The following is a 14,326-nucleotide window of genomic DNA, read 5'->3' as shown; positions in this document are numbered from 1 at the left end:
ATGGGGACAGGAGAGCTGTCAGTCAATAAATGGGAAAACAAAGTAACTGGCGTTACTTTTTTGAAAAAGTAACTCAGATATTTTCTTGTAAATTAAAAAGTAATGCGTTACGTTACTAGTTACTTGAAAAAAGTAATCGGATTACGTAACTCGCATTACTTGTAATGCGTTACCCCCAACACTGCTGATGACCGTTGAAACGCATCATCACAGTCTTATGAAAAGGGTCCATTGCAACATTCGTCTATGAATCAAAAACTAAGCTAAACACACAGACAGAACATTTCATTTTGAATAAGATGTACTCAAGGGCCAGAGTGATGAACTCTAGCTGTCTTTCTCATGTCACCGGTTGAAACATACTGAGCATAAACAAATGTGTTAGCATGTATAGGCCGCATAAAAAACAAAACAGTCCAGAGGTTTAGTGCAACAGATACAGAGAGGGGTCCCAACCTTCTCCGCAGGAGACCTGTTGTCCTCTGTATCGCAGTCACTGTAGCCCATCAGCTATTTCAGACCTTTGACAATCCATCAGATCTCATAGCCAGCCAATCACGGGAAATTAGCATGAGAAGACGTTAAACACAGCAAGGTGGACCTCCAGGGGACTGACTGCAATTTCTGCCGCTTTTGTTTTCTGTTCTCGGGACCAGTCCCCCTTCGGCTCCGATCCCTCCATGCCGGGGACGGATGGCATCGGTGTCAAGTCTGTTCTTTCAGATCGCTGCTGCCCCCTGCTTGCCGTGCAGCAGGAAAAGAGGGACAGCCGGCGAGAGAGACATTAGGAGCCCTAGGTACCGACCTCATTAGCAGATAAAAGCAACCTTTCCCCATGACCCTTGACCTCAGGGGTTGCCATGGAGTCTGCCAGTCCTGACTGGACTGGAGCATGCTGGGATGGGTCCCAGCGGGAACTTGGGGCCGCTACGAAAATGATTGTTACCGCAAAACACGTGTGCATGCACAAAAATTGGTATTCATAAGGCTGTCTCCCCGTGGCAGTAATGAGCAGGATAATGGATGTGTTGTGTTTCTGTTTAGTGAACCGTTCAAAATGTCAAAGTGTTTTGTTGTTTTGGATGAGGTTTTTTGCTAACAATTCCACAGAAACATGCTTGTACCATAGTACTTTGTGGTGCTTTTTTGTCAGCGTACACACACATACGCACACATGCACTTAAGCCATGAGTTTGTAAACTTAGTTTACACATCCCTTGGTATTTTCAAGTATATAGTGTTGAGGGAGCGTCCGTGTGTTAGAGGTGGCATGTGTGTGTATTTGTGTATAACGTGTGTGTGCGAGGGGTATATCTCGGTCACGCTGCCTGACTTTTATATGCTGTGGCTAACCTCACTCCCCACAGCTGACTGAATATTAAATAAACAGATCCAAGTGGCTGAATTCAGTCGGGTAAGTACTCATGCAGGCAGGAGGAGCTACACACACACACACACACACAAGGCCCCAGGGCCCCTCGGCAGCCTGTCTTATTTTTGGCAGCTGCACTTGAGGGCCTGGGGGGAGGTTTGGCAAAGGGGGCGGTATGTCGAACTTTCAGACAAAGAGAGAGAGAGAGAAACTTGTGGAAAAAAGAACAAGGGAGAAGTGAAAGTAAGAGAGAGGGATGACAGCTGAGAGGGAGGGTGGAATAGAAATCCTTGTGTTTATTGCTCTGGAATGAAAATCAGGAACAGCAGTGGACAGAAAAAGCCGGGGTTGTTGAACGTAGCCACACTGCTCATTTTTCTTGTGGTTAGCAGCGAGTGGCTGGGGGCCGGCTGCTGTCAGTCAGTCAGTCGGAGCGGCCAGTTAGGGTGTCAGGCTGTCTTTGTGTGAGTCTACATTAATCCCCTGTAGTGCCGTCCCCGGGCCCCGCCTCTCATCACTGCACCATACAGATGCATAGAGATGTGGGGTTAAAGGTCACACCGCTCCATCCTGTGAGGGTAGAGTACAACACTAAAAAGTCACTTCACTCTCGTCCCAGTGTCGCAGCAGCCAGACTTCTGACTCGCTGTAGTTTATTCTGGCCAAGAACCGCCCACTTAAGACAGGAAGACACTGTCTGATTGACATATTTAACGCATCTGACCACAGTTTGCTTTTTATGAGATGTTTAGAAGCAAGTAAACCAGAAAGAAATAACAGTCCAGTGTGCAACAAAGTCGTAGCTCATTTAAATAACTGCACAGCAGTCTGCACTACTGCACAAACAACACCAAAGAAATTAGTGGAAAATGTGTGTTTACTTTGTGGTCTGAAATTCCACCCATCCAAAAGTAATAAGGACTAGTTATTTTAAAACAAAGTGGATTTTTTCAAACATTCAAAGATTCTATATATATATTTTTTTAAATTAAAGAAACTGAAGAAAACAGTGTTGGAAACACACGTTTGAGTCTGGATTGTATCTTCAATCACTATACTTACTGTTATTCCTAAGCATGGATGGACAGACAGACAGACAGATAGATAGATAGATGTAATACTAATAAACAAAATATTTAAACATTTATCAGTAATGAATAAAGAAAAATTCAAAGCCATGAACACTGCGTTGCAAACTTTGGCAAATTATTGATAATGATTAGTTTATGGACATAACTGAGAGATCAAAATGGAATTGTACAGTAAGTGGAACATTCAAAGACATGTGTGCACATAACATGATAAATGTTTATTTTTCTGTATGACCGCTCTCTTTGTATGTTGTTGTTGTTTTTTTCTTTCATTTTTTCAAAGTCTGGCTTGTCATTTGCTGCTTCCTGTATCTTCAATCACTATATTTATTGTTGAAATGGCAAGAGGCCTGCATGTATGCGTGCATGCATGCATGAATGAATAAATGAATAATATTTATTTTATTTTAAACAAAATATTTACCAAAAAAAAAATATTTAAACAATTATTTTTAAATTAAAAAAATAATAATTAAAAAACAGTAACAAATAAATAAATAAATAAATACATACATAAATACATAAATAAATAAATAACCATGAACATTGCAAACTTTGGCAAAACCACTAGTACTTCCTCAGAGGCTCATTGTTGCAGCTGTACCTTTTAAGCTTTGCCCCCTGACTCCTGTAAAATACAAAAAGACAGCTAGTCTGATTGAAATGGATCTGGATCATATGGTCTGTGAACTGTCTGTCTCTTGGCCATCTATGGCTGGAACTTGTCACTAATCTTGCCTGTCAAACTGGGACCCTTCCAATTTTTGCTCCTTTATTTGTGACTTTAAGTGTGTCAGCACAAGGTAAACTCATCTAAAATCATGATTTACTGTATGACTGGGCTTCTGAGTGAACATTTACAGATGGTGAAGTTTGATTTGACCTCCTTCTCACCTCTCTGTGCATCACTTTTCTTGCTCCCTCCATCCTTCTTCCTGTTTCTCCTCCTGCCAAATGAGTGCAGCGCATTAGTCAACATGGAAACTGACCCTGTTTTCTGATTTAAACTGAAGCAGAAATGTTTTTGGCTCTTTCTTGCAGCTGGCATACTCACATGTCCTGTCTTTGCCTCCTGTTGTGTTTCATTCTTAGTGCTGACATTTCAGTACTGTACTCTACTTCTACATCCGCCCACTCAGACTCCATCACATAATCTGTCAGTCCCAGCAGTCCTTCACTGGTGTGTAAACATGTTTGTGTGTGTGTTGCTCTCGCTAATTAACCTCATTGGTCAGCCAAGGATATTTTTTGCGGGGGATGCAGAAGTTTCCTGCCCTTTGGATGAGACTGTTTGTGTGTGAAGGAGTGAAGCGAATCAATAAGCGTGCTTGCGTTTTTGTGATTAATTACTTGCCATTTAGTTTTCCCTCCCAAAGCATTCTCTCTCTCCCTTTCTTTCTCCATCCCTCTCGAACCTCCCACAGCAGGTAGAATTAAAGGAATAGTTCACTCCATCAAGGTCCAAAAATGACACAAGTATCATAAAAGTAGTCCATACAACTTCTATACATGAAAAATCAGACATGAGATAAAACTAATTTGCTGAAGCAACCATGCTGTTTTAGCTGCTTTCTTTGAGGATTTGAGTTGTTTTGTGGAGTGTTGTGACTCATGTTTCATGGGACTCGCACCCGAGTACACTGCATCGCAAGTGCAATGCTCTACCAGGTGTGCTTCCGAGCAAGCTTACTTGTCTCAAAAAAGTCTTTCATATGGAGAAAATTATCTGACGCAAATGTTAAAACGTATTATGTTTGCTGTAAGGGAGGGCATGACAAATGGAATATAATTCAGCCTGTTCATCACACAAAACAATTTTATGTCTTTTTTGGACTATAATAGAAGAGTCATTTATTGGTGCTTTTTGGAGCTTCACAAACGTGGTCACTATAAATGTGGTCATTGTATGAAAAAGGGCTGCATGAAGTTTCTCCTTTTGTGCTTCCACTGAAAAAGAATAACAACAGTATGAGGTTTTGGAACAACTTTAGGACACATAATGTAAATAATGACAGAATATTTATTTTGGGGTAAACTGGCCCTTTAATGTTTTTGTGGGGAGTGTGACGCTCACTGAAACAGAGGGAAAGAACAGGAACGTTGATATAGATGAAAACCAGGTGAAAAGGAATAAAGTGATGAAATAAAGAGGAGATCTGCTGCAACTCGATGCAGTTGTCTCGCTGCTTAATTTTTTTTTCTCTCTCTCTCTTTTTCCATCCCTGCCTCCGTCTCTCTCTTTCAGCACTCTTCTTGTGTGGTCCGGAGCTCACAGTCATCCCCAAACAATCGGCATTAATCCAGCGAGTTTGGGGTCTTGAGTGCAGCTCTGCCAGAGAGCGTGTTCTTCCGTAGACTCACGCTGGCCCTGTTTGGAGGCACGCTATAGGCCCCGCTCACCCACACCAAAAGCCCAGTGCTCGGGGCCCTTTCTCAGGGACTCCTCCATCCACTCACCCCCTAAACCCTGGGTAAGATTAACCACCGCGGCCCTGGCAGGACTTACAGTAAATTGCCGTAATCAGCCATTAGTCTAATTCAGCCATTTACTGAACTCTGCACATTCATCACTCTCTTCCTCTCTTATGTTCTCTTGTTCTCCCTCTTGCAAGCACTCTTTTTTCGCCAGACGCTTGTATGATGGACTGGAGTGTTTTCATGGGCCTCAAGCTCATGGTTCAAGACAAAACAGGGCCCCTGAGAGGAGGACTATGTGACCTGACTCTCTCTCACCTGATATGAATAGGAAAGAAATATCTCAAGATTGCTTTAATGTTTCTTCCTGACAGCAATGAAATTAAATGAAGATATTTGCTTAAATCCAATACTGAAGCAAAATGGAGCCTATTTACATTCTTAATACACATTTGTTGTCTTATTGTGTGTCTTCAGCATTTACCCCCTGCTGGTAACTATATTTCTCTCTCTCTCTATTTCCTTACCTAATCACCCACACAGACTGGTCATTACTCAGCTCTTGGACTCCATGAAACCGTATCCGGCTGGGACCCTCCCGGGAGCACTGTGTGTTTGTGTGAAGGATACAGAGGAGAACCGGGTCACCAGCCCCCTTACAGCCATTACAGTAATCATAGTTGGCATTGTTAATTGTTTTTTTTTCCTTCATGGAGGCTAATGAACTATGGGGGGCGGACTTGCTCGTGTAATGAGTTCTCGGCGGTGGCGGTGGAGGCGGGCAGGACAGGTGGATGGAAGAATAAAGGCCGTGAAAGAGAAGCACTGGAGGCGTGATTGAATTGTCACTCCAGGTTATGATTAGTAGACGCACATCCAGCCATGTGAGAAATGAATTTCATGGCCATTGATTCTGCGATTTCTGCCGGAATGCGCCGGAGAGCTGTAACCCTTTCACCCTGAAAAACACTCTCCCTCTTCACAGCACGAGGTCAGACGAATGAGAAGATAAATACCACTTGGTTTAATATTTTGTTGTCTAGTATGATCTAAGTGCCCAAATACTTTTTGAGGCCACTGAATGTACAGAAAGAAAAAGAGAATAACATCCCACAGCAAAGAATTCTTGGTGTTTTTGGCAAATCGAATGGAAACATTGACAACACAGACAGACATGTCAAATAAATCAGCTATTCTCGCATGGTTTAACATTCTATTAGTTGTCAAAATGAATTCATTGTAGCACTTTTGTCATACCTAAATCGAGCTCTGTACAAAGGAAAATAATGTAAGAATGTAAAAAGTTTTTTTCATGCATTTAAATATGGTTTCATTTTCTTTTCATTTTCGTACTTTACAAATTAACGAAAAATGAGCGCATATTTTCTAGTACATTTAACTGCACTGTGAGCACATTTGGCCTGCTTGTGGTTTAAATTATAAAGAAAAAAATTACATAGCCTATCATCTTGCGCCCTATTGTGATCTCGAATTGCAGAATATTTCAGTAGGCTGCATGCATTTGAGAGACGTTCTTAAATGTAATGCACATATGCACAGTTTTGCAGTTTTAATCGCCATTTTGGTAATTTTGTGACTTAACTGACGATGTATGCTCGCAGTTTCTAGTGCGGTTTATTTATGAAGTGAGCGTGTGCCTCATTTCCGCGTACAGTTGAAGAGCGTGCGCCGTGAGCACAGTAAAATGGCTGACAGGACAGGAAAGTTTGTTTTACTGACATATAACAATAACAATATCTCATCAGACCGCAGTTCCCTGTTGTTCTACTGAAGCTCATTTGGCACACATAGTTTTTCTGCTGAGGGCAAGTTGAAGTGCGCGTCTGAAAAGTCTCCCGTTTGTTGTGGTCGTAAAGAGATACGCGTCTTAAGTAATTAAAAAAAATAAATAAATACAGTTTTGAACTCATTAAAATGCTAAAAACCGTTGAATAAAAATGTTGCTTTAATTATTTTAACGTTTTATTAAAGAAGATTTTCACAGAATGATTTTGGCAAAATGGCGCCCCCCTATGTGTGGCGCCCCTATGCACTGCATATACTGCATAGCCCGTTTTTGCACCACTGAGTTTAAGATGCCAGGTGGACTCCCACAACATTCATCATAAACGTCTATGGGAAATGTGCAGAACTGTAGGAAAGAAAAATGACAAATGAGATCTTTAAAAAAAAAAACATAAAATCAAAATCAGAGCTTTGTGGCTTTAAGTCCATGTCTGATAGCTTGTGAAGTCATGGGACATGATAAGAAAGTCTGCAATAAAAAGAGTAAGCTCTAAATAGGAACTACATTTCTCATCATATATTGCTAAATTGTACAATTATATATATAGCAGATTACTTACAAATTGTAGTCCATTAAATTACTGATTACAGATTACATGACGAAAACTGTATTAGTAATGCAATCTAGGTTACTTTTTTAGGTATTGTATTCTGACTACTTTTTTAATTACTTTTAGATTACTTTTTTTTTATCAAACTTGTTTTAAATTTACCACATTGATATAAAAACACGATAAAGTGTATTCCATTTTATGCTATCAACATAATAAAATTATGATATTTCAAGTACAGATTTTATTTCAAGGGGTTTGGTTAAGAAAAAACAAACAAACAAAAATCATCTGGGAATCCCTGCATTATATGAACAAACATTAATAAACATGAAAACAACAATGACATTACATGCACAAAGTCTTCCAAGTTTTAAATATTTTTATGCCAATAGCGCGAGATCGTGACGATATCCTCATGCTATTGGCATATGTCAGACCATTCAGACATATTTGCATTACACTGGCTCGTTCACCAGTAGTGATATGTAAGATATTTTATGTTCACCTGTGAATACAATATGCTTACCTGCTGTTAACAGGACGCTCTAGTATTAAACTAATCAGCTATCTGAACGATCGGGCTAGTGCTGCTTCCTCAAGAACGTTTATCATTCTCACATGTTTTAAGCCTTGTCAGTTTAAACATTAAAGTGTTTTAAGCCATTCAAGTGTGAGACAGTGCGAAAGAGATTTTAGTGCGGTACTCGCATGCTGTGATAGACCGTTTCTGTGCGCACGAACGCACGCACGCAAAAAGCCGCAGCTCAGACAGCATATGCGAGAACCAAATTGATTTGGTCTTCTTGACCAAATGCACACAAAATGATGTCAGAATTATGGTCTTGACGAGTATCCACATAAACATGTATTGTTTCCAACCCACTCTTCACCCCAAACTAGCAGGTTCAGGACTTCCACCCGTAACGGTAGTAGCCTACTGCTCAGTCCCCTCGCCATATCGGCTCAAATGCATAAGCAATTGCACTTATTATGGGCTCAACAGTCCTTTTACGTTCGTCTTCCTCAATTTAAAAACAAGTGTGTGTTCAATAAGTAAAGAAATGCTTATATTACTGCACTGGCCAGAGGAGCGACCCAACCCTGTGACGTCACACGCTGTGGTACTGCAAGGACTTGCCTGTCAGTCGAGTTTGTGGCAGAACATTTTGCAGTGTTTACATGTTTATTACTGCATATAATTCAATAAAATAGAAGTTTAATTTAATAAAGTACAAGTTGATTTCAAAATGCACCTAGATTTTTTTATGTAGCATTTTGTTTTTTCAGTTGAATAAAATACTATATTCCCTATATATTTTATTATTGAGGATTTCTTTAAAAAAGTTTAAAAATCTCGTCTCGTTCTCGTGAACCCAGTCTCGTGTCTCGTCTCGTGGGATAAGTGTCTTGTCACACCCCTAATATATATATATATATAATTTTTTCACCTGTGCAGTGATGTTGTGGTGAACTGATGGGATTGTGAAGAGTTGTCATCAAACTGTTGAGCTGAAGGTGGCAATCCTTCATCCAGGCTTCATACATTTTTGACTGGATTTCAACAAATGTCCCAATTTTTGGTTTGTTTTAATCCTAAGGAATTTTAGCAGAAACATCTGACACTAAGCTGATACATTAAAGAGACACAACGGAGAACCCCAATACAATTCCTGAGGTAAAAATAAACAACCTTTGTCCAACATCGCTTCAATGTTTCCTGTGAGCATCTTCATATCCATACAAAGTTGTGAAGAAACTGAGGAAAAGGATTGAATATAAAAGAGAAAACATTCCAAAGATTGTTTTTCTTGTTGCCCATTTACTCTTCCATTTACTTTATTACAGCACTGTGTGTGTGTGTGAGTAAATTGCGGCAAAGTGTTGGTGTGAGATGTCTGGACGGTATTTGGGTGGACTGTGGAATGGGTGAAGGCACTAGACTCCTCCATCCAGCAGTAATGCTTCACCCTCCTCCGTCTTCCTGTTCAACGAGCCTCCGCCCTGCCACTTCACACCAAACTGTTCATTCCTGTCTGATACCACGCTGACCGATTTCGCTATCATTTCTTTGTTCATCTTCTACAGTCTGTGTCTCTCTCTGCTTCACACTCTCATATTCTCTCTCTCTGTCCATGTCCTCCCCTCTGTGTGTTTACTTTGCTGTGTGTGCTCAGAGTGGGGTGACAATCTGTTGGTCCACCCAAAGGGGACATCATATCATGGAAAACAGTGCATGATGTCAGAATGTTTTGTTGGTGTAAATTGCGCTATCCCTCATAAGGCTCATCGGATTTGTGTCGAGGAGCTTGTGTTGTTGGAAGAGACAACTCCCTATTTCATTAAATGGTGTCAAAAACGAACTGTGTGTGTGTGGATGCAGCTGTATGAGGAGACCAGGGTTTTCACTGGTACTGTTTATTGCTTTGCATCCTTATGGCCACTTTAAACTCTGGGTAAAACAACGTTTAAAATAGTGAGTTTGGACTTTTTAAAATCTCGACTATCAGAGCAGGGTTAGTTCTTCCGCAGTCTCAAGTGTTTTTCTTTTCAACAACTCCTGTTAAATATGCGGAGCACTGCACATGACATGCAGATGAAAAATAAATAGAGTGGCTACAAATTAAGAATTTGTTTCCACCTTTTAAATAATTTTTTGTCTGTTTTAGTTAAATCGTGGACACGTTTTAGTAATTAATTGCCTCATTTCAATTTTGGCCACAATTAAACTAAAATGAGGGAATGGGTCATTTTCCCTCACATATCATGTGTGCGAATATAAATGAAATATATACAGCACCGGCCAAAAATTTGGACACACATAATTACTCTTAACACATAAAATAATGCTGAAGTTATTATAACAAAATAAAATACAGATAAATCCACAAACGTTAGTATGGGAATTAAGTTAGTATTCATGGCAATGAATAATGTTAAACCCTTTAAAACCCTTATATTCTTATATTTTGACTCTGGACAATTCATAAACTACATCCTGGGATGCTTTTAAAATAGTGTTGAGGGACTTTCCACGTTTGTTGGATTTGTTGGCTGCGTTTTCTTCAGTCTTTGGTCAGCTCAACTGGTAAAAACATTCATAGGCAAAATGTACATTTCTCTACAAAAATGTAATTAACGTTCAACATATAATTTGGAGAATAACATGTCCTACAATCATAAGATTTATTAGAAATTTATTTCAAAATATGCCCAGACTGTATTAGTATAAACATATGCTTGTGTTCTCTTAAAAATGACAATATAAATTTCTAGAGGACATATACTGTACATTTAAAATTTGCTTACATCAGCATCTTACAAATGCATTTAAAAATCATGAGAAAAACGTATTCCAAATGTATTCAAAATAAATCCAAGTATTTTATTTAGTATTAAATATAAACAATATAGACAATTTAGTGACTTTTTACTGATATCTCTGTGTATTTATTCCCTTTCAAGCAATGTTTGCAGGTGTTTTATTTTCATATAACACTTGTTTGTATGCACGTTGTTCAAGTGTGAATGCAGTTGAGGTTGTATTTATGTATATGGTGCCTGCACATAAGTGTGTGTGTGTGTGTGGAGTTGTAGTATTTAACTCCTGTGGATGAGTAGATGTGTGTGAATAAGCAGTAAGTTCAGTTCCTGACCTCCCTGCTGTGTGTCTTAATGAGGGGTTGATTGGATTGGCAAGCTGGATCGGGGAGCTTGGGAACGAACCGGGCCGGGGCGGAACCCCTGATAGCAGCCCAGCTGAAGGGGACGAACCTGAGAGAGAGACTACCACTGAGCTCTATTCTCTGAGTTTATGCGCCCGATATGAGAGATTAGAGTATGTGTAGCATTCAGAACTGTGTTCAATAAGTCCAACCTTGTTAAAAAGAAAGGACAGGACACATGAGGGGCCAAGGAAGTTGTCGGGCCCTTTGGCCCCAAAACAAACCACTGAAGTGTGATAGAAAATGGCTGAGAAATGTTGGGGTTTACTGAGGTCAAATGAGGCAAGAACATGCACTGTGAAGGGCAATGGGAACATTACAAGAGCTTTGTTTATACAGCGTGTCGTATAATAGAAATCTGTCTTTATTACGGACTTCAGGGAGAAGACCAGAACAGTTTATAAAGCGCTAAGAGAGCACTTGAGTTTCAATAACGTAGTGTTGGCTGCAGGATTTTACTGGGTCTCACTCACTCAAACACATTTATCCGTCACAGTCATTATTTAGAAACCCAAGTGCATCACAGCCCGACCCAAATACTCACAGGACTTTTCCTTCAGCAGCACAAATTTTTGTATTTATGCAGATTTTATAAACATTTCATGGTTATTGAAGATGCAATTCTCGAAAATGCTGTAAACAGCATTTGTGTATGTTGTGTATTATTGTGACACATTCAAAGTGAAATGTCCTGTGAGTGTTGCTCAAAAGATGTTCAGTTTTATCTGAAAGAGATGACCGTGAATCTGCCAATGTCCTAGTTTATCTACTCAATGTTGCACGCATTGCGGCAGTTCGGAAATTAAATGTCCGTGAGTGGAGGTAAAAGGTAACGCTCTATAGCTTTTGAAAATAATGTGCCACCTACACTAAACCCTACTCTAAACCTATAACTGATAGTGTTAACAAAAGCAAACGTGACATAAACGGCAACACTTTATTTTAAGGACCAATTCTCACCATGCATATTACTAGCATATTGGCTGTTTATTAGTACTTCTAAAGCACATATTAATACCTTATTCTGCTGCATGACCATATTTTAGATCCCTTAACCCTACCCCAAACCTAAACTTAACAACTACCTTACTAACAATTAATAATTAGCAAATTAGTGGTTTATTGAGGCCAAAGTCATAGTGAATAGTTAATAGTGCGAAATGGACCATATCGATTTATTGAAAAATTTAATGTGTTTCAGACTGAACTATGAAAGTTCTGAAGTTATTTTGAACAAAAGCTATGTGAGAGAGAATAGAACACCTCAAAAAAATCCCCTCCTGTTTCTTATTCTCCCTCTTTTTCCCCATGCCTTCATTCCCCCTCTTTCTCCACTGGGTAATTGTAAGTCTTCCGGCTGAGGCGGCCATGGCTCCTCATGGTCTCAAACAGGATTCGTGGAGCCTGTGGCTCCAGCTTCTCTGTCCAGCATTACCATGGTGATGCCACTTCTGGTGTGCTTTAATTACCCAACCAGTAGGAGGCCTGGTGGGAGAGAGGCAGGAGCCTAATGCTGGGGGCAAAACCCTCTTTCCTTAAAGTAGAATAATCACACTCTTTTTCCTCAGGTCAGACTAAACTTGCAACTGACATCAGACTAGCCCAGTTTGGCACACCTATCTGTCTATAGAAATTCACAGGAGTGCCCACCCTCCATGTTGGTTATCACCAATTCGAGCCGTGTTCAGAGCGGGCTGAGCAGAAATTACCAGGGGACGCCATCCGGGTCACGGCACCACTTTAACTGGAGCAGGCCAAGCGTGGCTCAATCTGGCGATAGTCGACATGGCAATAGAGAAGCTAAAAGCCACATATTTAATTTATTTAAAGTGTATTTAAAAGCCAAATATTTAATGAGCTGCCTAAATAGCAGTAAAAGGCATTATAGACAAATGGTAGGTAGAAATGTAAGCATGAATCCTTCATTCAGCTCAGTAAAAACTCATCCACACTTTAGCATACTTTTAAAAAGAGTACTTATTATGGAAACAACATACTCTAAAATAATATACTTAAGTGTGAAATGAATGTAATGTTTGCATGTTATTTACAATTAAATGAAAATATATTATAGTTTATATGTATCTGTAATGCAAATTAAGCATTACACCTTAAGTAGTATTTAAGTACATTTTATATGTAATTATATAATTTCTAATATGTAATTACATACTTTATACTTCTTTGAATTATGGTTAAAGTGTACTGTCAAATATCTAACAAGCATTTATGAAAAACTAAAACACAATTTAATGTCATTTTATTGAAACTTGTGTAGTAACCTTTGTTAATGATATACTTTCAATTTAGTACATTTAAAATCTATTAACTTTAAATGTAATATAAAATTACACAGTACAGTTAAAATAAGTACTTCACATATCCTTATGTTAGTCAACACATCAAAATAAGCGCACTTTTTTTTAAAGCAAGACAAAATATGTTTAAACTGTATTTTATTGTAATACCTTTAATTTGACATTATTACAAAGTTCACTTTTTCTTTAAGTACACATGTTATATTTGATTTCATTAATATTATGTTATCTGCAAGTGCAGATTTAAAAAAAAATAGACTTCTAATATTTGATGTAGCCTACACTACAAGTGCACATTCAGTACAATTTAACATATAATTCCATACAATTAAGTGCATTTATTTTTCACAAGCAGTCACATTCTTTAAAAGGGTGAAACCAGTGAATAAATTATATCTGGCAGCACACGGATGTGAACAGGAACATTTAGTTCTCTTAAAAGATTAATTCAAAACACTGATTTGTTCACAAACAAAACACCACTATTGTATATTTACAGAGTGATAGAGAGGAAGTTGAGTCTGTTGACCAGCTTAGACATCTTAGTGACTCCCTGTCATTAGCGTGCGTGTCTGTGAATCATGGGAAAAATCTTTTCTGAGGGGATTACAGAGACAGTAGAACAGATCTTAAACAATAATCAAGCCCAGATCTCAGGTCTTTATTCTTCCTTCCTTTCTCTGGACGTTGTATGAGTGTAATCTTATTACAGCTTATTTACTGCATTGTTTTGCATTTCATGGATATAAAATGGCGCCTGCAGGCAGAGCTGGGATTCGGTACCCAGCGAGGGGAACTATCAGTGGTGGACGAAGTACACAAATCAAGTACTTGAGTAAAAGTACAGATCCGTATAATAAAATATTACTCCAGTAAAAGTAAAAATACTCAGTTTTCAATTTTACTCGAGTGAAAGTACAGAAGTACTTGATTTTTTATGTACTTAAGTAAAAAGTACCGATAGATGAATATTTATTTTGCAGTTTTATATAGGCTACTTCAGGGGCGTAGCCATCATTTCAGAAGTGAGGGGGACAGAAATGTGTGT

This window comes from Sinocyclocheilus rhinocerous, unplaced genomic scaffold, assembly GCF_001515625.1.
Source record: "Sinocyclocheilus rhinocerous isolate Xijiao unplaced genomic scaffold, SAMN03320098_v1.1 scaffold809, whole genome shotgun sequence".
NCBI classification, from domain to species: domain Eukaryota; kingdom Metazoa; phylum Chordata; class Actinopteri; order Cypriniformes; family Cyprinidae; genus Sinocyclocheilus; species Sinocyclocheilus rhinocerous.
The sequence above is the reverse complement of the archived record's forward strand: the minus strand, read 5'-3'. Positions refer to the sequence as shown.